A 26762-nucleotide genomic window follows, 5' to 3' on the forward strand; every position below is an offset into this window, starting at 1 on the left:
AAAGATGTTCTGAATCAAACCAAACATTAAACTAATTTTCAATGGTACAGTATATTTTTTTCAGGTAGTGGTATCCCAAACTTTCGCAGCTGCTTAAATTCCCTTTTCACACCATCAATATGTAAACTCCCCCCCCTCCCCCCCTCGCCGGTCTGCACATGCTCCCTCCCTCTACATCGTTCATCATGCTGAGTCCGCCAATTAAATGCAAATTTTTATGCTAATTCCTTTGTCAAGGCACTCTGCTTCCTCTCACACAGCTTAAAGGTCGCGGTCTGAGCTTGGCTGTGTTCACTCCAGCGCTGTCCTCTAGACAGTCTGGTCCCTTCACCTGATGAAGGCCACTTGTGTTGTGGCCAAAACGTCGTGAATTTTTAATTTTTTGTTGTTTTTTTACGTGACTTTACCGAATAGAACCAGAGAGAATGGTTGTTAAGCTGGGTGAGTGTACTGACAGTCTATAATGTAGACTGTAGTCTGTTTTTTAAGCTAGTGAGGGTTTTGACAGTCTATTTTGTAGACGTATTCTGGTTCATTCGGTAATAAAATAAATATGAAGACAAAAAGACCACGATGTTTCGATCGCAACACAAGCGGTCGTCATAAAAAAAAAATTCTATCTACGTGACTTTACCGAAAGAACCAATAATCTACATCGCTAGTACATAATGCAAACGGCAGCGTACTTCAATAGGGAGTACCGTTGGCAGGGCTATTTTTATAAACACAATAGACAGGAAGGACTAGTTCAAAGGGCTCGCATAATGAACATGTGTAGTGTTTTCTTTCACGCGGACAACTTCCTTTTCTCCTGCGTCACTTTTTATTGAACCTAACTCCTCGTGTTCAACACCCCCTAACCCCGTCGTAACTAACCACATGCTCGCCTGCTTCACTCCGCTCGCTCCGCTCTCTCTCCCTCTCAGCCTCTCCACTGCTAGCCTGCTCTCTCTTTCTCATTCTCCTAGGCTCTCTACTGCTAGCCTGCTTATCTCTCACTCTCCGTCTCACTACTGCTAGCCTGCCTGCCACGCTCCACTCGCTTCGCTCTCTCCGCTACTGGCCTACCACTACACACTCTGATAGCTTCCCACCGTATGCTCTGCTAGCCTCTCCACTGCCAGCCTCTCGCTATATCCTTTGCTAGCTTCTCTACTGCTCGCCTCTCGCTATATACGCTGCTAGCTTCCCGTCTGCTAGCCTCTCGCTATATCTTTGCTAGCTTTTCTTCTGCTAGCCTCTCGCTATATATGCTGCTAGTCTTCGCACACTCACGCTTAGGATTCGGCAGGCTTCTCTACTAGTAGTCTTCGCACACTCACACTTAGGATTCCGCTGGCGTCTCTACTGCTAGGCTTCGCACACTCACACTTAGGATTCCGCTAGCTTCTTTACTGCTAGCTTTTCTACCCTCGCCTCTCCAACCTCGCCCTTGCCTCCAGTGGGGGTTCAGCCATCACCGCTGGAGAGGGCGAGGTGTGGCGAGCGGGGCCTGGGACTTCTCTTGTCTTTCCTCTTGTCTTTACTCCGACCAACTCAACTCTCCCCTCACATGCTCCCATATGTATCCTCCTCCTCATGAATTTCTCTCTAATTAAGCTGGCGATCTCCCGTCGCCTCACGCCCGTGGCTTCTGCGCCTCAATCTCCCGTCAACCTGGTGTCTGTTCCGCGCCTGCATTTGCAGGCAGCCAATCACTGCTATGCATCTTAATTGGCCTTCTCCCTTCCGTTGCTTTCATTCGCAGCACCTGTTCGCCTTGATGCGACCTCACTGTCCGTAACTCGCACATGCGTGCACACCACTTGCAAACCCCGGCGCGCGTTACTCCACTACATCACGCACCCCCCCCCCCCCCCCCCCGAGAACAAAAATCTAGCTGTCCCGGCGAACCGTATATACAACTAAGAATCGCGCGAATCTGTGACACAGGTTATAACAACAATAACACAATAACAATAAATATGCGTGTATGTACAAGTGTGTGCAATGCAGTCTCAATGAAAAACAGTTCTCCGGGGAAGTGGTTTCCCGTTGCCAGGTCTGTCTCCACGAACTGGGTCCCACCCAATTGGAGGAAGAGACGGCTCAATGCTCGACAAGGAGCCATGTCTCTTCCCCAATGAACCGTGAGCCCCCCGTGGGACGCGGTCCCACCAAAATTAGCAACCCGGTTGCGGCTGTTCCTCCGACTCGGACTCCGATGGCCGGTCGATCGGTTCGCCTTGCCTTAGTCGTCGCGAACCTGTGGGTGCAAGGAGACAAGACCTCTGAGGCGCGTCTGCTTGAGGCGGCGCGACAGGCTCGCCGGACGTATCTGACACAGGCCGCTTCGGGACGGGAGATGATGCATGTAAATTGGTGGCTCAAACCTTTTTAGCCGTGATGGGTGCACCTACTACCGGCATCACCCGAATTTAATACGCACGCACTGGGGTCGATGAACATCAACGAATTCTACTGCCCCTTGCCACGGGCGACGTAGTTTGGGTGACGTGCCCAAACGGAGCCATGCCTTGTCACCTTCACGCCATGGTTCGCGTGGAGGCTGCATACCCCGCAAGCACTCGTTGGCCCCCTGACACCGTGCTGAATTACCTAAGGAGGCCTCACAAGCCTCCCTCAATCGCTCAAGGGTCACCTGCATGGGAACTGGTACGGCCGACGCCTTACCCGGTGGACACACACCTAAGGCCGGAGCCTCAGGCTCCCGCCCATACATAAAATAGAAGGGTGAATACCCTGTCGGTTTATGCCACATGAACTTGTTGACACAACATGGATGTTAAGGTTCCATGTAAGCGCTCAACCATCCCGTCTGTGTATGGGCAGTACAGGGAAGTCCGAATCTTTTTTAGTGCCGAGGGAATCACACGCTTCCTTTAACAACTTCGATGAATTTTTTTTACCCTGGTCAGTGAGCAACTGCTCTGTCGCACCCTTGTCCAGCATGTACCCATGCAGAAAAGCTTCAGTTATGGACGCTGCCGATTGATTGACCAACAGCCATGCCATTGGCCACTGGGTGAGATACTCAACCCCTACTAGCAAATATTTGTGCCCCCTCTGGGTAACGGGAAATGGACCCAAAATGAACAATGCCACTAATTTGTTGACCCGATCAACTGTTACAGACTGAACAAGTGCACATAATTGTCCATACCCGGCCAATATAAATATTTCTTTAAAGTCAACGACGTTTTCTTTACTCCCAAATGCATCAATATATTGTGCACCGTGTGCACAAGTTTGCCTCGCAGGCTTGTGGGCACAACAATGCAAAATCTTTGAAGCTCGACGTCCCATCACAAGAGGAGTCTGTCCATGAGCCGTAAAAAGGGGCGCTCAACTGACCTCGGCGTCCAGGAAGCCCAGCGCTGCAACCTGAACAGGGAGGAATCCGCTACCTGTAGGTGTCCCCACTCACTGAGGTCAAGCCCCAAAATGCGATCATCCAGCGAGCGCACCTCGCCTGTTGGGCCTGTAACGGCTGTGGTGACCGTATCCGGGGCCGTCTGTAATGGTGGCCCGCATCGCGACGAGCCCACCACGCACTTGCATGAGTTGGGCAGCGGCGGTAGTCGTGACAGCGCATCCGCATTAACGTGGCGGGTCCCTTTCCTATACTGCACAAAATTTCCATCCAACGGGCCATTTGGCCAGAGGGTTGGTCTACATGCAGAGAGTACTGGAGCACAGCATGGTCAGATCAGACAAGGAAGTTCCTGCCATACAAATACGGACGATACAACTCCATAAAGTGGACCATGGCCAGAAGCTCCCTGCGTGTAACACAATACCTCTGCTCAGCAGGGGACAAGACATGCCTGCCATACGCTACCACTCTCTCTACTCCATCGACCACCTGGGACAAGATGGCGCCTATGCCCGTATCACTAGCGTCCATGTCGAGGATGAACGTCTTAGAGAAATCTGGGTAAACAAGCGGCGGTGCATCAGTCAGCGCGTCACGAAGAGCTTCAAAGGAATCCTGCTGCGCTTTGCTCCAATGCAGGGGTCACCAAACTACGGCCCACGGACTGGATGCGGCCCGCGACGTCAGTCCATCAGGCCCGCCGACGGTATTTGAATTTGGTTGATAAAACGTATGGAACACTAGACGTTGTGATACAATTCAAATATGTTTAGAATACTAGGAGATCTTCACGCGTGCGGAGACCTCCTGACTGCTATGTGCCTTAAACTTACTATTTTCAATTTTAAATTATTGTATCTAGATTTTCTTATTTATCGTAATGTTTGCTTATTTCGCGCCATCCCAAGTCCTTCCCCGGCTCGTGGTAGCTCCGTCTACGCTCTGACGTTACCATGGTTTCCATGGCAACACACACAAACACGCATCTTTCCCGCCCCAAGATTTTCCGGCTGTCAACACAGGTCCGACGCTCCAGAAATATTTACTTCTTTTTGCCTGTTATCCATTTTATAGGCATGTAACAAGGATTTCTTTGTTTGACAGTGATAGGTAAGTGAACTACAAGTGTGATTAGAGGTCATAAAGTAACACACATAGAATAACAATGCCATAGAAGCCTCATGTTATTGCGAAAATATTATCCCCAGCTCAGAAAAAATCCCCAGTCAAGGTGTTAATCGAGCTGGTCTCTAGGCTGTTTATTTAGGCCCGCCCTATTTATATATTTTGTAAACCTTATTATGTGATATATTCTATTACCAAAGGTACCTATAAACTTTATATGTACCTTTGGTGAGCCGTAGCTTCACCAGTGACCCCTGAATCCTCTGCTTTTCTTGTGTTTCAATAGGAAGCACTTCAATGTCTTTTTCATTTTCAGATCCTGTTTTCTTCACCCTTCATTATGGCTACTAAGAAAAGAAAAGTGGACGCCGAGTGTCGCGTTTTCAATGAAGAATGGGGAGTAAAGTACTTTTTTGTGGAAACAAAAGACCAGAAAGCTAGTTGCGTAATATGCAGCGAAAGTGTTGCCGTTTTGAAAGAGTACAATCTTCAACATCACTATGAAACAAAACATCTATCAACATATTCAAAGTTTTCTGGAAAGTTACACTCTGAGAAATATGAGTCCATGAAACGTGGTTTAGAAACTCAAATAAATATTTTCACGAGAAAGTTTGCTGAAAATGAATCTGTCACTCGTACAAGTTACAAAATAGTGCATAAGATGGCAGAACGAGGAAAACCGTTTACTGATGGCAACTTCATCAAAGAGTGTATGATGGAAGCAGCAAATGACTTGTGTCCTGAGAAAGCCGATTTGTTTGGAAGTATCAGCCTTTCGGCAAGTTGAGTTGTGCGGAGAACAGAAGAACCTGGAGAGAACATAGTGCTACAGATACGCGAGAAAGCTAGGAACTTGTTGTGGTATTCTCTGGCGCTGGATTAATCTACTGATCTCTCGAGTACGTCACAACTTCTCGTGTTCATTCGTGGTGTCAATTTGGACTTTCAGATAATGCATGGAACAACAACTGGAAAATACATTTTCATGGAAGTGCAAAAAACCTTGCAAGACTATAACCTTCAGTGGAATCAGCTTCGAGGTGTTACAGTTGATGGAGGAAAAAACATGGCTGGGGTGAGGAAGGGTCTGGTGGGGCAGATCAGGACTCAGTTGGAAGATTTGCAAATTCCGGGCGCTCTGTTCATACATTGCAGCATACATCAGCAAGCACTCTGTGGGAAAGACTTAGATATTTCTTGTGTACTGAAACCAGTCGTTTCTGCTGTGAACTTCATATTGGGACATGCACTCAATCACCGTCAGTTCCACGCTTTTCTTGAAGACATGGATTCTGATTTCTGTGACTTGCCTTATCGCACAGCAGTGAGGTTGCTCAGCTGAAAAAGATAGAGCTGATCCACAGCTGTCAGATCCTACCTGGCTGTCAAACTTGTCATTTTTGGTCGACATCACATCCCACATGAATGAACTGAAGTTGAAACTTTAGGGAAAGGATAACCTCGTCTGTGATCTCTACAGAATCATCAAAGGATTTCGGAGAAAGCTGTCATTGTTTGAAGCACAACTGGAAGGAGAAAACTTCTCTCATTTTCACTGTTGCAAAGAGTTTTGCGCTACAATCGCTGAAGATGTCAACCTCGATTTTCCGAAAAAGATTATTCGTGACTTGAAGAAGCATTTTTTGAAGAGATTTTCATATCTTGACAGAATTGAGAGTGACATTCTTCTGTTCCAGAATCCATTTGATTGTAACCTTTATGATGTGCCAGTTGAACTACAGTTGGAGCGCATTGATTTGCAAGCAAATAACTTGTTGAAAGAGAAGCACAGAGAAGGAAAACTTGTTGAATTTTACCGCTGCTTACCTGATGTTGAGTTTCCGAAACTGAAGAAATTTGCCGCTGGTATGGCATCAGTGTTTGGAACAACTTATGTCTGTGAGCAAACATTTTCAAAAATGAAGTATGTGAAGTCAACTCATCGAACGAGATTGACTGATGAACATTTGAAAGCAATTCTCTTGATTGGATGCAGCAATTCCTAACAAAACATTGATGATATCTTGAAAGCCAAACGTCAGTTTCACAAATCTCACTAACCTTTTTTGCTGCTTAGTTTATGAGATTCGGATATGTGCACACTAGGTCTGATGTAACTATCTTTTTGCTAACGTCGACTTTTTTGATAATTTTTTAGTAAATAAATATGTTGGTTGTCTTTGTTTTTGTGCATTGCACGCCACTCACCCATGATTAACATGGAATGCTAAACTTAGTTTTTCGTCTTTTTTCCCCGAGCTTTCGTTCTGGCTTACAAGTATTGAACAGAATGATTATGCGGCCCACGCTCGTCATTCTTTCAGTTATCCGGCCCACTGTGAAAAAAGTTTGGTGACCCCTGCTCCAATGGAACGTGTGTCCTTTAGCTGTTAACTCATGGAGTGGTTTCGCAATCATTGCGAAATTGTTAACAAACCTGCGGTAGTACGAGGCAAAGCCCACAAAGCTGTAGACCTCCGACACTGATTTGGGGCTTGGCCACATGCGCACGCAGTTTGTCTTCTCCGGATCAATAGCAACTCCCGACGCGCTAACCACATGACCCAACTACTTAACAGATGTCTGTAGCAAATTACATTTTCGTGATTTGAATTTAAATTTAGCGTCCCGCACCCGGGATAAAGCAGAACGCAGCCGCTGCAAGTGTTCATTGAAATTTCGCTCAAAAACAATGATGTCATCCAAATAAATAAGGCACGATTCCCATTGCAATCCCGACAAAACCAGTTCCATAAGGCGCTGAAAGGTGGCCGGCGCGGAGTGGAGTCCCATCAGGACATTCAAGTGATACAACCGCTGTGGCGTACGAAAAGCCATTTTTGGTTTCGACTCCTCATCCAAAGGCAATTGCCAAAATCCCGACAAAAGATCGAGGGTCGAGAAGAAACGCGCACCGGACAAGGTATCCAAAGAATTGGCCATGCGTGGAAACGGGTACGCATCCGCCACATAAACCTTATTAAGTTTTCTGAAATCCACACAAAAACGGAACGAGTCATCACGCTTTTTGACTAACACAATGGGTGCACCCCAAGGGCTGGTGAAGGGAAAGACAATGTCTTGCGCCAACATCTCGTCCACTGTCTGCCGAATGCATTCTTTTTCATGCGGGCTCATCCTGTGGGAGTTCAATCGAATCGGGAGTGCGTCCCGTGTATCAACATGATGCTGTGATAGGGTTGTCCGGCCAATATCGTATTTGCCATCACTGAAAACATCCTTAAACTCATGCAAAAGGCGACGAAGTCGCACCCGCTGCTCGGCTGTCAATTCCCGATTTTCCTCACACAACCGCCACAGCCACTCGGGTTCAGCATCGCATACCGGCCGAGCCTGTGCCAACTCCCATGACATGCATGCTCTGTGTTCCATACCCACGTCCGCCGTCACTTGTGCCAATACAGTGCCTTCCTGAATAACAATCTGTGTATGCCCTGCATTAACAACTTGAATAAAGGGGTTGCTATCCGCTGACACCATGGTCAATGCCCCCACCAAAAAGGGTGTCCATGACACCGCATTCGAGGGGGTCAACAAGACTCCCTCTGCCAGGTTTACCAAGGGCAAGTGTTTACGCAGCCATAATGGGACAAGCATCTGTATGGCTGGTAGAACGCGTACCGTGTGGCGAACCATAGCCTGCTCAACAGCATTGATCGTGGTATACTTTGTAGATGTCAAGAATTTTAGATGCTGCCCCTATTGCATCTTAATACAGCCCTTATCCAGCCGAATGTTAAGGGGTATCGTGCGTAAAAAATCCGCGCCCAATAAGCACGGCACGGCCAAAGTCGTGGAAACCAACACAGGGCCATCCATGCGCACATCCCCTATTTGTATCGTATCAATCATGCGACCCACAATCCCAAGACTACCACCATTTGCCGCAATACATGGCCTGTCCATCTGCTCTAGCGGCCGGGGTAAGGCCGGCAACGAACGAAAATTCGGAAACAAAATGAGGGAAGCCGAAGCACCCGTGTCGATCACCATTCGGACCTCTACTCCCTGAATAAAAACCATAACGTCCCATGAACCCGGCGCGGCACCGAACGCCCAATACGCCAATGCACACCATTTACTATCATCATACAACCCACTGGGATGAGCGGTTACAGGGCAACATGGCGCCGATGAGTGATGGGAATGAAACGGCCATGTGCATGATGTGTCGCAACTCACTGACGCCTTAGGTTGCAGGAGCTCCCGGCAGACCGCCAATGCATAGCCGGCAGTTCCTGGTGATGTGGCCCGTCCGCCCGCAATTGTAGCATCCGCGCGAGGCATATCTCCTCGGTTCGCTCCATGGTGACCACCCAACCGGCGACCTATCTCCACGCATCTCTGCATGTCGTGGACTTGAAGACCCGGTTTGCGTATCCCATGCTGCTGTTTGCTGGCCATCGAGTCCCCTTCCACCGTTGTGCACACTATCGCAGCTGGCTCTTCCCTGAGGCTGAGATGCACTTGAATGTTCTTCGCAACTTGGAGGAACGAGAGGTCATCATCGTCGGCGGAAAGGACGACCCCCAACTCTTTCGCCACCGTCAATAGCCGTTCCAATGCGAGCGAGTCGAGAGCTGCCCGATCTATGGAAGGATAGGCCGCCCACCCGAGTACTAACACAGCACTGCAGAATGCCAGGGGCAGCGACTATATGTCACCCCACTTTCTGAGCTGGAACTTCTTTCGGATGGTCGATGGTGGTTCATAAATATCCGCCATTGCCACACAGGCACCAGCGAGTGACGATTGATCGGGGATGGAGTAGAAGGCGGCCAACGAGTCATCATCGAGGGTCGTCGACAGGGCCCCGCAACGTCTCGTGCTCCGCCCAGTCGACGGAGCGATATGCTGCTTTGAAGGGGAGATGAAATGCCGTTCAGTCGCCCTTGGTCATGGAGAATGTGCGGACCTGTGGCAGCCGGTGCAACGGAGCTGAACACATCGTCTGCGGAGTAGATGCAGAGTCTGACATGACCGCTGCAATGGCGGGCCCTGTGCCTGCTCATTCGGACGCGATTGGCGTTGTTCGAGCGACGTGAAGAGCAGTGGCATCCGTCGCCACCCCCGTAGACATCGTCTGGCCTGCCGCCATCAGCATGTTGAACATGTACGTAACCGCTGCCAGCGTGGTCTCCAAGTGTGCAGCAATGTCCGACTAACTCCATCTCGTTGCGTTGGCTGGAGTTTCCCCGCGCTCACCCACTTGCGCCGAGGACAGCCGATCCTCTGGTTCCGTCGGCTGAGCAACAGTCTCAGGAGCTGTGTTGGGAACAACCTCCTCATCATTCTCACCTCTTAGCCGCCTTCTTTGACATGGCTGCGTAGTTCTTTATCACTTCGACACCAAACGTAGTGTTTTTATTTCACGTGGACAACTTTTTTTTTCTCTTGTGTCACATTTTATTGAACCGAACTCCTCGCTTTCAACACCCCGTAACCCCGTCGTAACTAACCACATGCTCGCTCCTTGTCTTTCCTCTTGTCTTTACTCCGACCAACTCAACTCTCCCCTCACATGCTCCCATATGTATCCTCCTCCTCATGAATTTCTCTCTAATTAAGCTGGCGATCTCCCGTCGCCTCACGCCCGTGGCTTCTGCGCCTCAATCTCCCGTCAACCTGGTGTCTGTTCCGCGCCTGCATTTGCAGGCAGCCAATCACTGCTATGCATCTTAATTGGCCATCTCTTTTCCGTTGCTTTCTCTCGCAGCACCTGTTCGCCTTGATGCGACCTCACTGTCGTAACTCGCACACGTGTGCACACCGCTTGCAAACCCCCGCACCCGTTAGTCCACTACACATGGGTAGTGCTGTAAATGGGCTGCGTGCACTTACTTGCAGTAGCAGACAGGGCCAATTAGGGACAGTACCTTGCACCGGCAGGGGGGGTCGCTACATTCTCCAGCCCCAAAGCAGAAGGGGGCTGTGGGGTGTTCTGGGGTGTTCTGGGGTGTTCTGGGATCCCCCCCCCCCCCCCCCCCGGAACTCTGTGGAAGGAAGGATTGGCCAGAGGCTGGGAGGTGTATAAAAGCAGAGTCCGAGTGGGCCAGTGGTCGGGACCCGTACCTTAGGTGGGTCGGGTCAGCGTAGCCTTCCCTAGGTCACTCGTAGCCGGAGGACTGAGAACAGTAGCCCCATGTTAGGACACGCTAGTCCGGAGGCTGTACCTCCCCAGGCCACAGGTAAAAATGGCTGTTGCCTTAGTGAAGGCTGTGACTGTTACTGTTAGCGTTTATTGAAATAGACGCGTTGCCTCTACGAGTCGTCTCCGCTCTCCGCGAACCCACTACATTTGGTGCCAGAAGTGGCCATGGAGACGCGGGGTAAAACACGTACCCGAGCCCAGACGGCGACCTCGGCGACCATGCAGCTGTGGGGCTGGCAACTCCGGCTAATGACAGCAGCGACTGCCGGCGCTGAAAGAGTTTTCCGCGGCTGGCGGCGACTGGGCGGCATTCCAGCACCCGTTCACCTCCCACATGGAGATAACCGGCTGGTCGGAGGCTGAGGCGCTCCGTGCCCTCCCGGCCACGCCAAACGACGACGCCCTCACCGCCTTCATCATGGTCCCACCGGCGGATCGGTCTATGCAGTTGATTTACGGGCCGCCATCCAACGCCCGCCACCGCTTCGACGTCCGGAGGAGAGCGGACTTGGAGTCGGCGCTGGCATTTCACAGCGAGCTGCTGGCGCTGGCAAGGGCCACTTATCCTCGCATGGATCAGGAGGCCATGGACTTGTTAGTGCTGCAGAAGCTGCTGATCTTGGCTCGGGAGCTTCGCGTTGCCATGCCTGCAGCCGACGATGACGACTTCTCATCTCTACGTGCTGCCAAGTGCATTCAAGCGCACCTGCAGCTTCAGGGGGAGGCGACTGTCGCTGCCTGTGCTGCCCCGACTGAGGCCCATGGTCACGACGTGGAGTCGGGCCATAACTAGGCCTTCAAGGCGTCATCGGCGGGAAATCGAGGGTCGAGAGATCGTCGGCCCCAGCGGGACTACCACCAGCGGGCCCAGCTGGCCCCGCGCCAGGACGGCGTGTCCATCATCTGCCACAACTGCGGCCTTCGGGGCCACGTGGCGTCCGGTTGCTGGGCCCCCCGATGCCGCACATCCAGACCTCAGCCCCCGGCGCCTCGCTCACCATCGGCTCCTCGGCGTACCCAGGCAAGTCACGACACCTTACGCTCTCGGCCCCCACTCACACCGCGCATGCACCTTCGCACTGCACAGGGTGATCATGCATCGGACGAGGGGGGATCCGAGGGTATCGTTACCCGACCGGGCGCTCGGAGCGGATCAGTGGTCCGAGTTGGCCCATAGGGTCGTTGCCACGGCCGCGGGTTCCTCCACCATGGTGGGTTTAATTGAGGGGTCGACGTTCGTATGTTGGTCGACACGGATGCGTCGGTGACCATCATATCGGATCTCATTTTTTACATTCTACCTGATAGATGCCGTCCCCTGTGGCTAGATGATGTGCAATGCTTTGCTGCGAATGGGGGTTCGTTGGGCATCATTGGACGGATCGATGCCCGGATCCGCATTGGCGACGTTCAATTGGATGGGCCCATTTTGGTTTTGTAGACCCTCGCCGTTCCATGCCTCCTTAGAATGGATTTCTTAGGGAAAGTGCCCATCAAAATTCTCATTAACCAGGGGTGTATCAAACTCCCCTCTGATATGTTGGTGGCCGATATCATTGCACCGTCCAACAGTCAATGGGGGGCGCTGATTATTCTTGTGAAAAAAACACGATGGTAGCCTCCGGTTGTGTGGACTTTCAACAAAATTTCTGTGGCCAACGCGTACGCGCTTCCCAGAATGGACGAGTCGCTCGATGCCCTGGCGGGTGCACACTACTTCTCGACCTTGAATCTCCTCTCGGGTTTTGGCAGCTGCCCCTTGATGACATGTCCAAACCTAAGACGGCCTTCTGCATGCCACAAGGCCTTTTTGAATTTAACAGGCTCCCTATGGGTCTCCACTTGGCCCCAGTGACGTTCCAGTGCCTAATGGAGCTGGTCCGCGCTGGGCTCCAAGTGAGACTTTTGCCTAATCTACCTCGGTGATGTCATCGTGTTCAGCAGAACTTTCAATGAACACCGAGCGTTTGAAGGCGGTCTTCCTCAAAATGTGTGCTGCTAATTTGCTGCGGGATTCTGTTCGCTACTTGGGGCATATTGTAAGTGGCTCGGGTATTGCCACGGACCCAGAAAAGACCAAGTGCATACGCTCATGGCCGACTACCACTTCTGTTGGGGAGGTGCAAAATTTTGTGGGCTTTGCCTCTTATTACCGGCAGTTCGTCGCGGAATTCGCATCCATAGCAAAGCTCCTTCATGCATTAACAGCGAAGGGCATGAAATTCCATTGGGGGGATTTGGAACAGGCCGCATTTGATGCCATTCGACAGGCACTGTTTGATGCTCCTCCCTTGTCTTATCCGGACTTTACCATTCCGTTCATTCTGGATACTGACGTATTGGGGGTGTGCTGTTGCAAATTTTAAACGGGGTAGAGCGTGTCGTTTCCTACGGCAGCAGGGTGCTGTCGCCCGCAGAGCAGCGTTACTGCGTGAGCCGTCGCGAGCTGCTCTCTATCGTTTTTTTTCGCACATAATCTGTATGGCAGACATTTCACAGTACGCTCCGACCATGCGGCGCTGCAGAATGCTTTGAGGGTGGACCAACCATCTGGACAGCTCTCGCTTTGGCTCAAGATCCTCCAGGTCTTTGCATTCACCATTGTTTACCGGAAGGGAATTCACCATGGGAACGCCGATGGGTTGTCGCGACTGCCGAACAACGGGCAATGCGCTTGTTCCCTTGGTGCAGGGCGTTGTAAGCAGCCTGACATGGTACCGCCCCCATCCCTCGCTGCCTCGGCCTGGGATAGGGTCAATGAGCGCGGGGCTCCTTCCACGCCGGTCGCTGGGCCTCAGATTGGACGAATGGGGACGTCTCCAGATAGAAGACGTCTCCCTCTTCAAATTGCGCCGCCAGGCTAAGGAGTCATTTGTCAATCGGGATTGCATTCTCCTGCATTGGGATGGGTGTTCTCAGTCTTACAAGTTGGTTGTGCCAACCTCCCTGCGGGGTAAGGTTGTGTGGGAAACCCACGGTCGCCTCTTACATTTGGGTGTTCAGAAAACGCTGGCGACACTCCAATTGGAATTTTGGTTTAACACGTTGAAACCAATTGGAATTATTTTGGCCGGGTATGGGGGTGATTTCTGGTGGGTCGCGGCGTTTATGTGCGCGGTGGGACAAAGCACCATAAGATTCAATTGACTTCTATTTATTCAGGACTCCGGAGTCCCGCTATAAGGTTAAATTGGATTTCTCATCTAAACCCCTTCAATTTGCTTGCCTCTAACCAATCCTCTTTCAGGCAAGTTAAGTACCAATCAGAGGGCTTTGTTTTTACTTCCTGATTATCCATATCATGTGGTGTCCACCACGTCAGGTTGTTGGCAGTGATGCAATCTCTACAAATGTATCAGCTATTAGGTGGAGGCTGGGACCGGTGAAGATGGCCTGGCGGGGGTCCCCATTGGACAATAGTTAATCAAACATGATGGTGCACCTTTGTTTAAGCTGCCAACTCGTCAATACAGTATGGGTATTACATTATCCCTCCACACTATCTATCATCGCTAAATATCATCACTTTCTCACATCACACTCTCCCTCATCACTTTGTTGGATATATAAGGCTTTTCCAAAATTGATATTAACAAGAATATTTGCCGTTATATATATCATTTTTTTAGTGACAAAAATTATTAATAAAACAGCCAGACACACCGGAAAGCCAGATGTCGATCATAAACAAAGCCATAAATAAATAATGACATAATGAACTCTCGAAGGAGGATGTTAACAGCTATCTGCGAAGATCTTCAGATGAACAAGTGTTTGATGTGCCCCTTAGAAAAGGTCACCCAGAGGCGAGCTCTCAGGAGGATAGACACGAGGACGCCAACGAGTTAACCCATTTTTTTCCTTATTTGCCATTAAAACAACGGTTAAAATTTAAAATGCAATAACCGGAATAAGCTAAAATTAGCGATCCTCACGATCACTCCGATTAAGACCAGGCCAGCAGATACATCAGTGAATCATTATCCAATTATGAATTCGATATCAAATGAATTTCACCTTTAATACTTTTACTGTTAAATCACAAACTTCGGGACAGAAATACCGAGTCACATCAAAGGTTATCGAGAAGGAATGAGGCGAACGGGCAAACTTACGAAAGAGTTTAAACAATATCCCAAGCAACCCCGACCGCCTTTGTCTCTCCCGCAGCGCGGGAGAGCAAGAATTTAACACCATAGCGAGAGAATGTATTATCAGTGTTGGCCATCTGCAGCGTATACGCTGGGCTTAAAGAGAAACACACAAGCTCACCCCGCTACGCAGGCGGTAAGAATCCCTTAAGAGCTGCACTGCTGCCATCCGCGAACAGAGTTTAATTAAAGAAAAATTTACTATACATGGTGTCACACAAACCTTAATGCTAACGTGATTTATCTTAAATTACAGTATATCTAGGCGTTACATAACCTTATAGAACCAAGGGATATGGATTCCAACAATCAAGAAACGGACCCTCAAACTCAGGATAAACATCTTTATAATAAAATAAATAATAACTCCATCGTAACAATGTGAATCTCGGTAACCCGTGAGGTGTGTCGGGAGGACATAGTTACAAAACACGAGCCTTGGTGAACATAAGACCAAACGATATTTGAGAAACATTAAACCGAAAGCAGCCAGAGAGAGAGGTACTCCCGATCGCCTTTGTCTCTCCCGCAGAGCGCGAGAAAGGAATTTCACGCCAGAGCAAGGAGATCATTATCGCAAAGGCCATCTGCACACCCGACGCAGGACTTAATAATGACCCCACCCCACAACCACGCAGCAAAGCCAGGCAAGTAAGTTTTTAAGTTAAAAGAAAATCGCAATACATCTATATGATGATAAGACAGAATGACGAAAATTTATAAAACTGAATAAGAGCCAAGATAACGGGGTGGATCAAACTGGTTGAATATAAAATCGAAATGATATTTGAGCGATGTTAACTCAAGGTATAGACAGATAGAAAGATCCTGGCCACCTTTGTCTCTCCCCGCAGCACGTGATGAAAATATACATACACTCGAGAGAACATCTTCACTTGGAAATAAAATCAAATACCCCGAATCACAAACAGAATCATATATGCGAATGGTACAATACGCTGTCAGATGAGAAATGTTAAACTTTAAAAACTAACCATTTTCTTTGGTTCTTTCGGTAAAGTCACGTAGAATGAGAATAAAATAATAAATTGATAAAATAAAATAACACAATAATATGCTCACGACGTTTCGGCCACAACACAAGCGGCCTTCATCAGGTGAAGGGACGAGACTGTGTGGTACGACAGCGCTTGTGTTGTGGCCGAAACATCGTGAGAACATTATTGTGTTATTTTATTTCATCAATTTATTATTTTATTCTCATTCTACGTGACTTTACCGAAAGAACCAAAGAAGATGAATCCTTGCAGTCACGAAAGCTTTAAATCGAAACTAACCATTTCTTTGTGCGTCGGAAACGTGTACAAAAAGGGAGGGGGAACCCGCCCCTCCCTCTGGATGGACGGCGTAGACAGACAGACGCCTTCGAGATGAATCGAAGCGTCTGTTTCCCTTGATGGTTTATGGCTTGAGGACGACCCGAACAGAACCATGTCATAAATGACACACACACAAACATACACACTGACACACGAACCCCCACCACCGACACACAACCAGATCAAAGGAAGCTCCGCCTCGTGAGGAGGAGCCAAAAAGGAGAGATTTGGGCATAAAAATGAGCCGTTCCAGCATTGAATTCGACTCATCAGCCCGCGGGGCCAGCTCAACAGGAAGACTCATCTCACCAGAAGACCAGCTCAACTCATCTCAGCAGGTCAGCCACCACCGACGCCGAAGACGCCTCTACAAACTCGCCAAATTGGCGAGTGTCGCCGATTTGCAACACGCTGCCCGCTGTTGGTGGCCAGCGCAACCACGAGCGAATCGTGAGCCTGCAATCTACAACCGCGCGAACGACGGCGTACCAGCGTGCCAGCTGGTCACAGACGTACTGCGAGTATCATCTACCTTCAAAGGGCGCCCACGGCAAGCAACTTCATCAACAACCGCGCCGCTGCGAGCGGGCGAGCTCCTAGCGCCATCTACCGGACGGTCATCGGAACTACAACAACGTATCAACCTGTCAACTCATCAACCGACGTCAGCCGAGTTCGAACCAACTACTGAAGGAGAAATTTCGATTTAAAGCTTTCGTGACTGCAAGGATTCATCTTCTTTGGTTCTTTTGGTAAAGTAACGTAGAATGAGAACAAAATAATAAAATAAAACAATAAAATTCTCGCGACGTTTTGGCCGACGTTTCGAAGGAGAATCAACTGATAAGTATGATACACTGCCCCCCCCCCCCCCACTACACGACAAACCAGACATCTGCTTGACGCAAAGAATCGATTCCGAACATTGGCCTACTCTTTCATCATTCATATCACTCAACACACACGGGTCATTAACAAAGCCTAGAACCTCAAGTCATTAAACCATCCGTGACTGTGAGAGCATCGCAACGACCGAGTGAACAATCCGACGTTTATAAGAGTGTTCGTAATTTTCCTCGTTAATATTTTGTTGGGGCTGTACTTCTAATCTAATAAGTTACCAACTGACCCATCAATATGGATTAATTCTTGGCATCTTCACCACGGAGCGCCGCTCCCGGGGGTGAAGAGCGTGTTCAACCGGTTTCCCTGTCAGGGATCTGGCCACAATTAATTAAAAGATTGGCCCAAGATAAGAATCTCAAAGGAAAACATCGCGGCCATTTGAGTTGTGGTTACGGTCACTTGGGAGTATTTGAGTCGTTCGTTTTTTTATTGCATAATCTTGCTGGTATCCATGAACGAACATGACGAATCTATGAACGCATATTTGTGCCTTTAGGAATAATAATGGTTTGAGTGTCTTTTCATATGTCATTGAGTTGCATAATAATCAATCGTCCTACTGGTTAACAACGTGGCAATAATTTGCATTAAGGGTCGCTTATGATCAATGACCGAGTGCCTTGTTGTGTAACAATTCAAGTATACGAATTTGCATATGATCAAGGATAAGGTTTTGGTAGAATAGTCCTGCATGTTTTAATCTCTCTCTCAACAACCGATTAATTGTGTTACACATCGGGAATTGAAATCACCCTGAAGCTTAACAATCACGTCATGCAGAGAGCAGCCAGCAGTAATCAGTATCGTGTCATCTGCAAAAAGATTTACCCTGGAATGATCCAGGTCAGTGCCCAAGTCATTGACATACTGTAAAGAGAGAACAACAGTTAGCAGAGCAAAGACGGGAATACTATCTGCTCCGGTAGAGGAGGACCCTTCAGAACATTACTTTCGTGGATTGGCTGGAAACTAAATTCGTTTAATGTTTGGACAGAGGTGTAAGAATTTGCATGAGCAGGGGTGACTCCCAATACATTATCAAAAAGGTTACCAGCTTCAGAAAAATGAAGGTTAAAATTGTCAACTATTTTTTGGGGGCTCTGAAAAATGGTACAATTATTGTAATCATTATTGTTATAATAACGTGTGGGTTTATATTGGAAGCATCCTTAACAGTGGATGGCCAGACATCTTACAACAGGGCTTTGTCAGAGTCTTGTGCCACAGAGAGGCTTCTACCAATAAATAAATGATATAGTCATTATGAAGCAGTTCTAAAGGAATGAGTTTGAAAACTCTTTCGTTTAGAACTGCTTGTTTTGTTTAGCTTGTTGTCCCCCCCCCCCCCCGCACCTGATTCGCACAGTTGGCTATGTACGGTACGAAAGAAGTTCAACATACATACTCAACTTTGCACCAGACTCAGTGTCAATAGACTTAACACTGAACCGTAGACACGAGGGGGTGGGTGGCCAGAACCACGCACGACCGCCTTTGTCTCCCCAGTGGCAATGTTTGCAACACCACACCAGGTACTCATTTAAGACTGAATCGACCTAGGGGAGGTCCAGGAACCGGTTCAGATAATCGTCACTGTTGTTGGCCGTGAGCAGGACACACACGCACACACATACGTACAATGTATGTGAAATTGTTGGACTGTCAGCCTGCTGTGCATAATTGATTGTCATGCTTTCATTTAAAATGATCAGGGAGGTTGATGGTTGAAGAACTCCCCTATAAGTGTCTTCTGAAATTGTTTGGTTTAAATCGCTATCATTATTTTGAGATTCCCTAGATATGATCAATCCTGGCCCTGACACCTGCTGTATATTTGGAGTTTGCGTGTCTCTCTCCCAGTGGTCGTTTGGATTTTTCTCCAGGACCTCCTGTTTAGAATAATTGGCTGATGCAATAAATTTCCACGTGATAATAAACCACTTCTTTGAGCTATCATTTGCAATAGCCAGGTCGCGTCTGAAAAAGAGCTCGATAGCTCGGTGGGCCTTACCTGGTAAAATAAAAAGTTTTAAGTTTAGTTTTAGGGATTGAATTGGTTCTTGGAGAGACACGTTGGACATCATGCCAAACAACAGATCTGATATGAAAAATAAGAGTAGAACAGGAGCGGTGTTAAGATGTTCAAATACCACATAGATACATTTTGCATGAAATCAAGTCTGCATTAACCACGCATACTTCTGGCAAAACATATGCAGAAAAGTAATATGGGGACGTGACATCATACTCGCTGTGAGGTGCGATGACGTCATGTAGCCTGGGAGTATTTAAGGGGGGCCCCGTGACAAAAGCGGGGTCGTTGTGGGAGCCCGGGATGGAGAGCGGTTGAAGGGAGCTGAAGAGATGGCCAGCGGTAGAGCTCAAGAAGTCTGTAAAAGCCGGCTGAAGTTACGGAAGGTGCTGCTCTCCTCGGTCGGGCGGTGTTGGCTGAACCCCCGTTCCGACTCGAGTAAGAGAGCCCGAAGAGACAGCCAGTAGGCTAGCAGTAGAGAGAGCTAAGGGTCCAAGGGAAAGACCGAGTGTAAGACACCTAACCCTGGTGGTTAACTACTTTCTTTGTTAATAAACCGGCGCAAGCCCTTACTTGAAGACCTACCTCCGCGTCGTCATTTACTACGCAACACATACAAAGAAACATGTTCTGATAATAATATGAATTGTCTTTGCCTACACCAGAGACAGCCTTCTTTATGGCCTAGTCTCGCAACCAGTGTCAGACCAGAGGATGCCAAAAGGCAAACAGTACAAAGACAATGCAAGTATCAGTGCATTTATAGCTCAGGTTGAGCAACTATATCATGGGACCTTTTTTGGCAATATCAAAGCGTGAAAAACAGGAATAGGTTTTATCCTCCCTGGCAATGAATCCTATTATTTTTCATAATTTGATATTGGCAAAAAAGGTATCCCACGATAGATCACCATCTGTTGCACGGCATGATGTGTATCTGATGTCCAGCATATCCCTCAACTCGAAAACACATCGGAGAGCTGCACACCACAGTCGTGACATCCTAGACTGGAATAGACAACATTCATAAACATTAGTTCAGAGGGCCAATAGACCGATGTCCATGCAAGTTACTCCGCGGATTTTTAGTTCGAGAAACGGAGCTGTTTCTGTTTATTAATATATTATCCGCAATCGTTCACAACAATGCATGATGAGGTGAGTACATCGTCCATGTTCAGCGGTAAATATTCCTGCACTGCCCACTGCTGCCCTGGTTACCGATTTGTCAGTGACAATTTATCGAAATGTGTTGTTAAAGTCATTGCTCTTGATTGTAACATCTTTACAAAATACACATTTAAGCACCATGCTTTAGTTCAAGGTCTAGTTAATGGCACGTAACCTTTAAAATGTTTGGAATGTTTTGATTCTGTGATTAATCATTTTTATTTCATTATAATTCTGGTGAATGAATGCTGAAAACATAGCAAAATTCTGATGAAAACATTTTCTATCATTGTTTCATTGAGTAATATGTAAAGTTTGGCAGGCATCGGGGTGCATGTGTGTATGCTGAACTTCTTTCGTGCCATACGTAGCCAACCGTGCTAATCGGAGGTGCGGGGGAAGGACAACAAATTAAAGATTTGAAGCTTTCATGACTGCAAGGATTCATACTCTTTGGTTTTTTCGGTAGTCACGTAGGTAAATATCTATAAATAAAATAAATGAAAACAACTCAATTAAATCACGACGTTTTGGAGGCAACACAAGCCTTTGTCTTCAGGTGGAAACCGTCACAGCAAAATTGCTGTATCAAGTGAAGAGAGCTCTAAGACCCGAGATTATATACAGGTTAAGGGGGGGGAGGAGCCAGGAAGGGCTGTGGGGTGGGGCTAAGTTAAGCCACCTTTTGTTATGCTACAGGGGGTTAGGGGGATGGAGAGATTGACGAGAGCAGGCGGTGGCAAGTGGTTGAAGAAAATTACACACATGAACAAGAGTCAGGAGGCAGTATTTAAGCTGACAAACTGGTTGCTTTGCAGTATACTGCAATAAACTATAAGGCTGCTAAAGTTTAACTTAGGTTTAACTTGGTTAAAAAAGGGGCTAATCAAGCTGGGAATAGAAACCAACTGGAAGAAATGGAAATGGCTGTACAATTATAAGGCAGCTAAAGTTTGACTTGGTTGATGACATCTTTCCAATGATTGCTTAATTTAAAACCATCTTCTCGGTTGAAGTTGTGTCTATGTTTGTATATCTGGATGGCTTCATGGACAAATCTTTGGTAGTATCCGGGAGGTTTGCAGAGTACTTTGGTATCGGAGAAAACAATATCATGAGAACCCGCTGTGTTGAAACAATGATCAGCTACGGCCGAAGAATTCGTTCTGCCGTGTTTCATATCTGATTGGTGCTCGCGAATTCGGTCAGAAATATGTTGTTTCGTCTCCCCGATATAGCAGTCACCGCAGGTAAAACTCAAGGTAACAAGGTAATACCCATCGCTTTCACACTCACATCTGCTGCTGTATCTTCACCGAACTCTAAACGGATTATGGGTCTCTGTGGGTTGCTGTGGGTCTGTATGGTTCCATAAGTCTAGATTTCTATAGGTCTCTGTGAGTATGTGTCTCTGTGGGTCTCAGTCTGTAGACACGTACATTTAGAGGAGTTATGTTCTATTCTATTTCAGATTTATATAGCACCATTTCGATGGTGCTTTAAGATGCAATCCGATGGCATTCAGTGAGCAAGGTGATGGATGGATGGAGGGACAGGGGCTGGGAATGGAACTGATATTGCAGGGGTAAGGCAGAATAAGGCGCAATGTGATGGTGAGTGAGGGTGTCTGATGGGTCCAACGTAGATTAGAGGAAGTGGGGTATGGGGCACATGCGTGAAGTTGTGAAATGGGCATGGATTCGGATAGGTGGAGGGTGGTAGGGGCAGAGGTCTGGTGGGCGGACAGTTGAGCCGATGGAGGAGCACAGTGTAGGGCTGGGGGAGAGATGTGGCCAGGTGCACATAAAAAGCAAGATGTCGGAGCCGGGTCAGGAATTAGGGTCGTCGGAGGAAGATGACTGAAGGGCTTCAAGTAGGTGAAGGAACCGGTAGGGGTGGAGGCAGTGAAAGAGAAGAAGCAATCGAGAATAGAAAAGGCCTGAGGGCCAAGTGAAAGGTGGAAATCGAGGGTGATAATCTAATGTGGAGTGGGAGTTTGTTCCGGTGCAACGGGGCAAGAAGAGAGAAATAATTAATGAAAGTGAGACTGGGCGCAAGGAGATGATGGAACAGTGAGTAAACGGAAATATTGAGATCGAGGGGAGCATGAAAGGACATATAAAGAAATGAGAGAAGAGAGGTAGGGTGAGGCTTTGTATACTAGAGTGAGGAATTTAAAAAGACAGCGGTGATAGAGAGGAAGCCAGTGAAGGTGTTGAAGGAGAGAAGAGCAGTAAAATGTGCATGGAAGGTTGAATACAGTCCGTGCAACTGCATTTTGGATGTGTTGGAGGATAACTGCGTATGCAGGGAGACCAACCAGGAATGAGTTGCGGTAATCCAGATGATTGAAGACAAGGGATTGTATGAGGAGATTGTCAGCAGTGGTAGTGATGAGTGGGCAGATTTTCCTGATGTTGCACAGATGGTAACGGCATTTGCGAGAGGTGTTGGCAATGTGGGAAGTGAAGGAGAGTGGAATCGAAGGTAACATTGAGAGTTAGGGCGGTAGAGTTTGGGATATCATGGGGGGGGAGGGGGGCGGGGGGGAAGAAATGGAGGGTGCACGAGGGGGTGAGCGAGACGATGGAAAGAAAAGCACTGAAGTTTTGGTAGTATTTATGGAAAGGATATTTTCGATCATTCATGCTTGTATGCCTGTCAGGCAGGATGAGATACAGAGGGAAATATCAGGGGTGAATGATTGGAAGAAGAAAATTTGAGTGTCATCAGCAAAGAGATGATAGGAGATATCGAACAAATAAAGAATAGACTCTAAGGGAGATGTGTGTACGGAGAAGAGAAGGGGACCAAGTACCGAGCCCTGGGAAACACCAACCATGAGAGGGGTGGTGGAGGAAGAGCAGTGATTGAAAGAGACAGTCAATAAACGGGAAGTCATGTAGGAATGGATCCAACAAAGCGGGGTGTCAGAGATGCTGAGTTTGGAGAGAGTGGCTAGGAGGATGGAGTGATCGAGGGTGTCGAAGGCCGAATACAGATCGAGAGAGATAAGGATGGAGGATAGGCCGGAGTGACGCGAGTTGGCCAGGTGGTTGTGGATGTGAAGGAGGGTGGTTTTGGAATGGAGAGGGTGGATACCAGACTGATGGAGGGGATAGTGAGTGGGTAGAAATGTAAGGTAAGAGGCGGGAGTGAACTAAGGCGTTCAAGGAGTTTGGAGAAATAAGGAAGGATCTAAAGAAGGTTTTTTGAGAAGCCGTACGATGATGGTGCTTGTATAAGAGTTGGGGAAGATGCCAGAGGAGAGGGAAGAGTTAAAGAGATCCAAGAGAAATGGAATAATCGTGGGGAAAATGGATGCAAGAAGGGAAGGCAGAAGGAGATCGAGGGAGAAAAAGGTGGGGTTGGTTTTGGAGATGATTAGGACAGCTCCAGAACAAAAATGACAGAGAATGCATTTCAGGAATAAGTAGTATGGTGGAGCATGGAGGGGTCAGTATTTGTAGGTATATTAAAAGGTTTTCGCAGTGATCATAGAGGAGCGAATGTGGCTGCTGCTATGAATTCCCACATGACAATGCTGATGATATCAGTCACTTTGTTGAGCTTTTATCACTTGTGATAACCAGGTCGCTTCGCTGAAAGACAGTCACATAGCTCAGTGGGGCCTTCTCCACAAATCTGGCTGTCACCTGATGAAGCTAGTTGTAATTACTGGCGAAACGTCGTACTCAGATTGTAAATGTTGTGGCTTGGCTCTCCAACACACCGGTGTGCTGTACTAGTGACGAATTGTCATGTTCTGTTTACGGGACAACCTTTACTCGTTGGCTGAGTCGGATGATGGCGGGTTTTAATGACACTTTCATATACTTACATGATCTAACCCAAAACACCTCTATTAGGGATGAGTTTTGGAGTTTATTTTTCATCCCCCACGCAGTCAGTCAGTAAGTTCACCCCCGGACAATGGGGGAGGGGGTACCAACTGGAACTTCTGGCTTTCGTAGTGGGACGCTGCGCTGCTGTAGTGCTGCGTCTGTCTCCACAGATCGGAGCCGGAGACAATGGCCAGAGGCTGCCTAGCCACATGGTGCGTTAAGAGTAAGGATCTATAAAAAGTTATAATGTATATATATATTTTATTGTTTGTATATCGTTAACTCTCTGAAATAAATCCACAGTGACTCAATAGAACGTTGCAATGTTTTATGAGAGAGCTGCCTGGGTTTTGACTTGACTGTGAGCACGGTGTCCCAGCTCGTGGGGGTTCACGATGGCCGAGTCGGTGGTGTTCACAATGGCCTTTTCGGTAGGGTTCATGATGGCTGGGTGGATGGGGTTCATGATGGCCATGTCAGTGAGATTCACAATGGCCGTGTCGCTGGGGTTCACAATGGCCGTGTGGGTGCTGTTCACGATGACCGCATGGGTGGGGTTCACGATGGCCGTGCGGGTGCAGTTCACGATGGATCTGTGGGTGTGGTTTACAATGGCCATGTCGGTGGGGTTCATGATGGCCGGGTCGGTGAGGATCATGATGGACATGTGGGTGAAGTTTACGATGGCAAAGTCATGGGGATTCATAATGGAGAGTGGGTTGGTGGGTGGGTGAGTGAGTGAATGAGTTGATGTGTGGGTGGGTGTGTTATTAGGTGAGTGTCATGATGAATGAATGGGTGAGGGAGTGAATTGGTTGGTGGGACAGCGAGTTCTTGGATGAGTAAAAAGGTGAGCGATTGAATGTGGGTGAGTGGGTGGATGAGTGTGGGTGAGTGAGCGGCTGTGAGGCGAGTCCAACCGTGCGGAGTGGTAGCAGTAACATCGGGATTAACACCACCACCATCACATTCCCCTGTAACGCACAATAATATTCTCTTCTCCTTACACAATCCAGTTTGGTTGAACTCAGGATGGATCATAGGCTGGGCCAGCACTGAATGTTTAAACCCTGCGCAGATATTCCTTTAGAGGACTCCACATCTCGCAAGCATTGCGAACAGAGGGCATGATTGTGGGCCAGAAGAACCGAGGCGTAATGTGGAACACGGAGGAAGAGTGGTTGAGTGGGCGGGTGACTGAGTGGGCGAGTGACTGAGTGGGTGAGTGAATGAGTGGGTCTGTGAGTGAGTCCCTGGTTGGGTGTCGAGTGGGTAAGCGCGTGTGGGTCAGTAGGTGGGTGAGTGGGTGTGTGGGGTAAAGTGTGGGACCGCTCACCTTGTTCCGTCTGGCTCAACGTGGAAGAGTAGACCAAATACTGTCTATAGCGGCCTCGAGCAGAGGCCTCTTCCGCCAGCAGTGGAGTGAGAAAGCAATTGCAGAGATGGACCTTTTGACCCCCCCCCAACCCACGAGGCTCCCAGGTGGACTTGTCCAGAGCCCGGCATGAACGCAGTGGGCTGTACCACTCAGGACAATCCAGCGGGGGGGGGGGAGTGTTGTGATCAAGCTGGGCTCAAACAAAACCCCACGAGTCGTGTGTGGCCGCAGTACTGAAAATAAATAAATAACAGGCGACGTTCCGGGCAATGGTCCTTCTTCATGGTCCGTACAAATGGTGGAGGGACAATGAATTCACAAATCCGTCCCCTCCCATAGGACCCTATTTTCAGAGACAAAGCTCCCCCGTGTAGCCCACACAGGTTGATGGGGCAAGTGCTGTTAGTAGCGAGTAGCAGCAGCGGCGCCAATGAAGGCCGGAACTCTGGCACACGAGGGGGAAGCCAAAAACCACCGCTCGCCCGGCCGCCTTTGTCTCCCCAGTTATGTGTGTGGTTGTGTGGGTGAGTGAGACCCATGCAAACACACAGAGCCAGATTCACCATACAGAGACCCATAGACTTACCACGCAAAAAACCCATCGACTCACCACAGAGACCCACATACTCAGCATACAGAGATCCGTAGACTCACAACATAAGAGACCCAGAGACTCACAACACCGAGACCCACAGAATGACCACACAGAGACCCATAGACTCAACACACAGATACACGCAGAATCACCACACAGAGACCCATAGACTCACGGCACGGAAAACCACAGAATCAACACATAGCCACCCATCGACTATCCACACAGATTCCCAGACTCATCACAAAGAGACCCATAGACACCTCACACAGAGATACATAGACTCAACACACAGAGCCCCATGGACTCAACACACAGAGACCCATAGACTCAACACACAGATACACGTAGATTCACACATAGATAGCCACAGACTCACCACAAGAGACCCATAGACCCACACACAGAGACCCGTGTACGCATCTTCAGGCGGCATGGGTCACAGGGCTATACCTAATAAATGAAACTTGAAACTTGAGTCGATCTAGAGGAGGCCCAGCCAGCGAACCAGCTCAGATTTTCCCGCCGCCTCCACTCGCCCAGGGCGGAAGCGGAAGTAGCCGCGGGGGGTGGTGGTGGGGGGAGCCAGGGGGGGGCACAGGGCGTGCGAAAAGAGGCGTGGTCACGCGCGTTAACGACACTTGGGGCGTGGCTGGAAGGGGCGTGGCT

The 26762-nt window shown here is 48.5% G+C and overlaps 1 long non-coding RNA gene across 2 annotated transcripts; it reads right to left on the minus strand.

Moving 5' to 3' along the window:
- Nucleotides 1-1850: 1850 nt before the first annotated feature.
- LOC142907120 (uncharacterized) lies at nt 1851-26682 on the minus strand. Of its 2 annotated transcripts, none has more exons than XR_012930809.1 (3): nt 26547-26682; nt 25457-25638; nt 1851-2245 (listed from the first exon to the last, which is right to left on the minus strand). It is a non-coding gene; the product is annotated as an uncharacterized LOC142907120 (long non-coding RNA). The 2 variants fall into 2 exon arrangements; XR_012930810.1 differs by having other exon boundaries at nt 26473-26682.
- Between the last annotated feature and the right edge of the window lie 80 nt (nt 26683-26762).

Source organism: Petromyzon marinus, chromosome 75 (genome assembly GCF_048934315.1).
Source record: "Petromyzon marinus isolate PM22_M1 ecotype Great Lakes invasive population chromosome 75, UKy_Petmar_22M1.pri1.0, whole genome shotgun sequence".
Classification (NCBI taxonomy): Eukaryota; Metazoa; Chordata; class Hyperoartia; order Petromyzontiformes; family Petromyzontidae; genus Petromyzon; species Petromyzon marinus.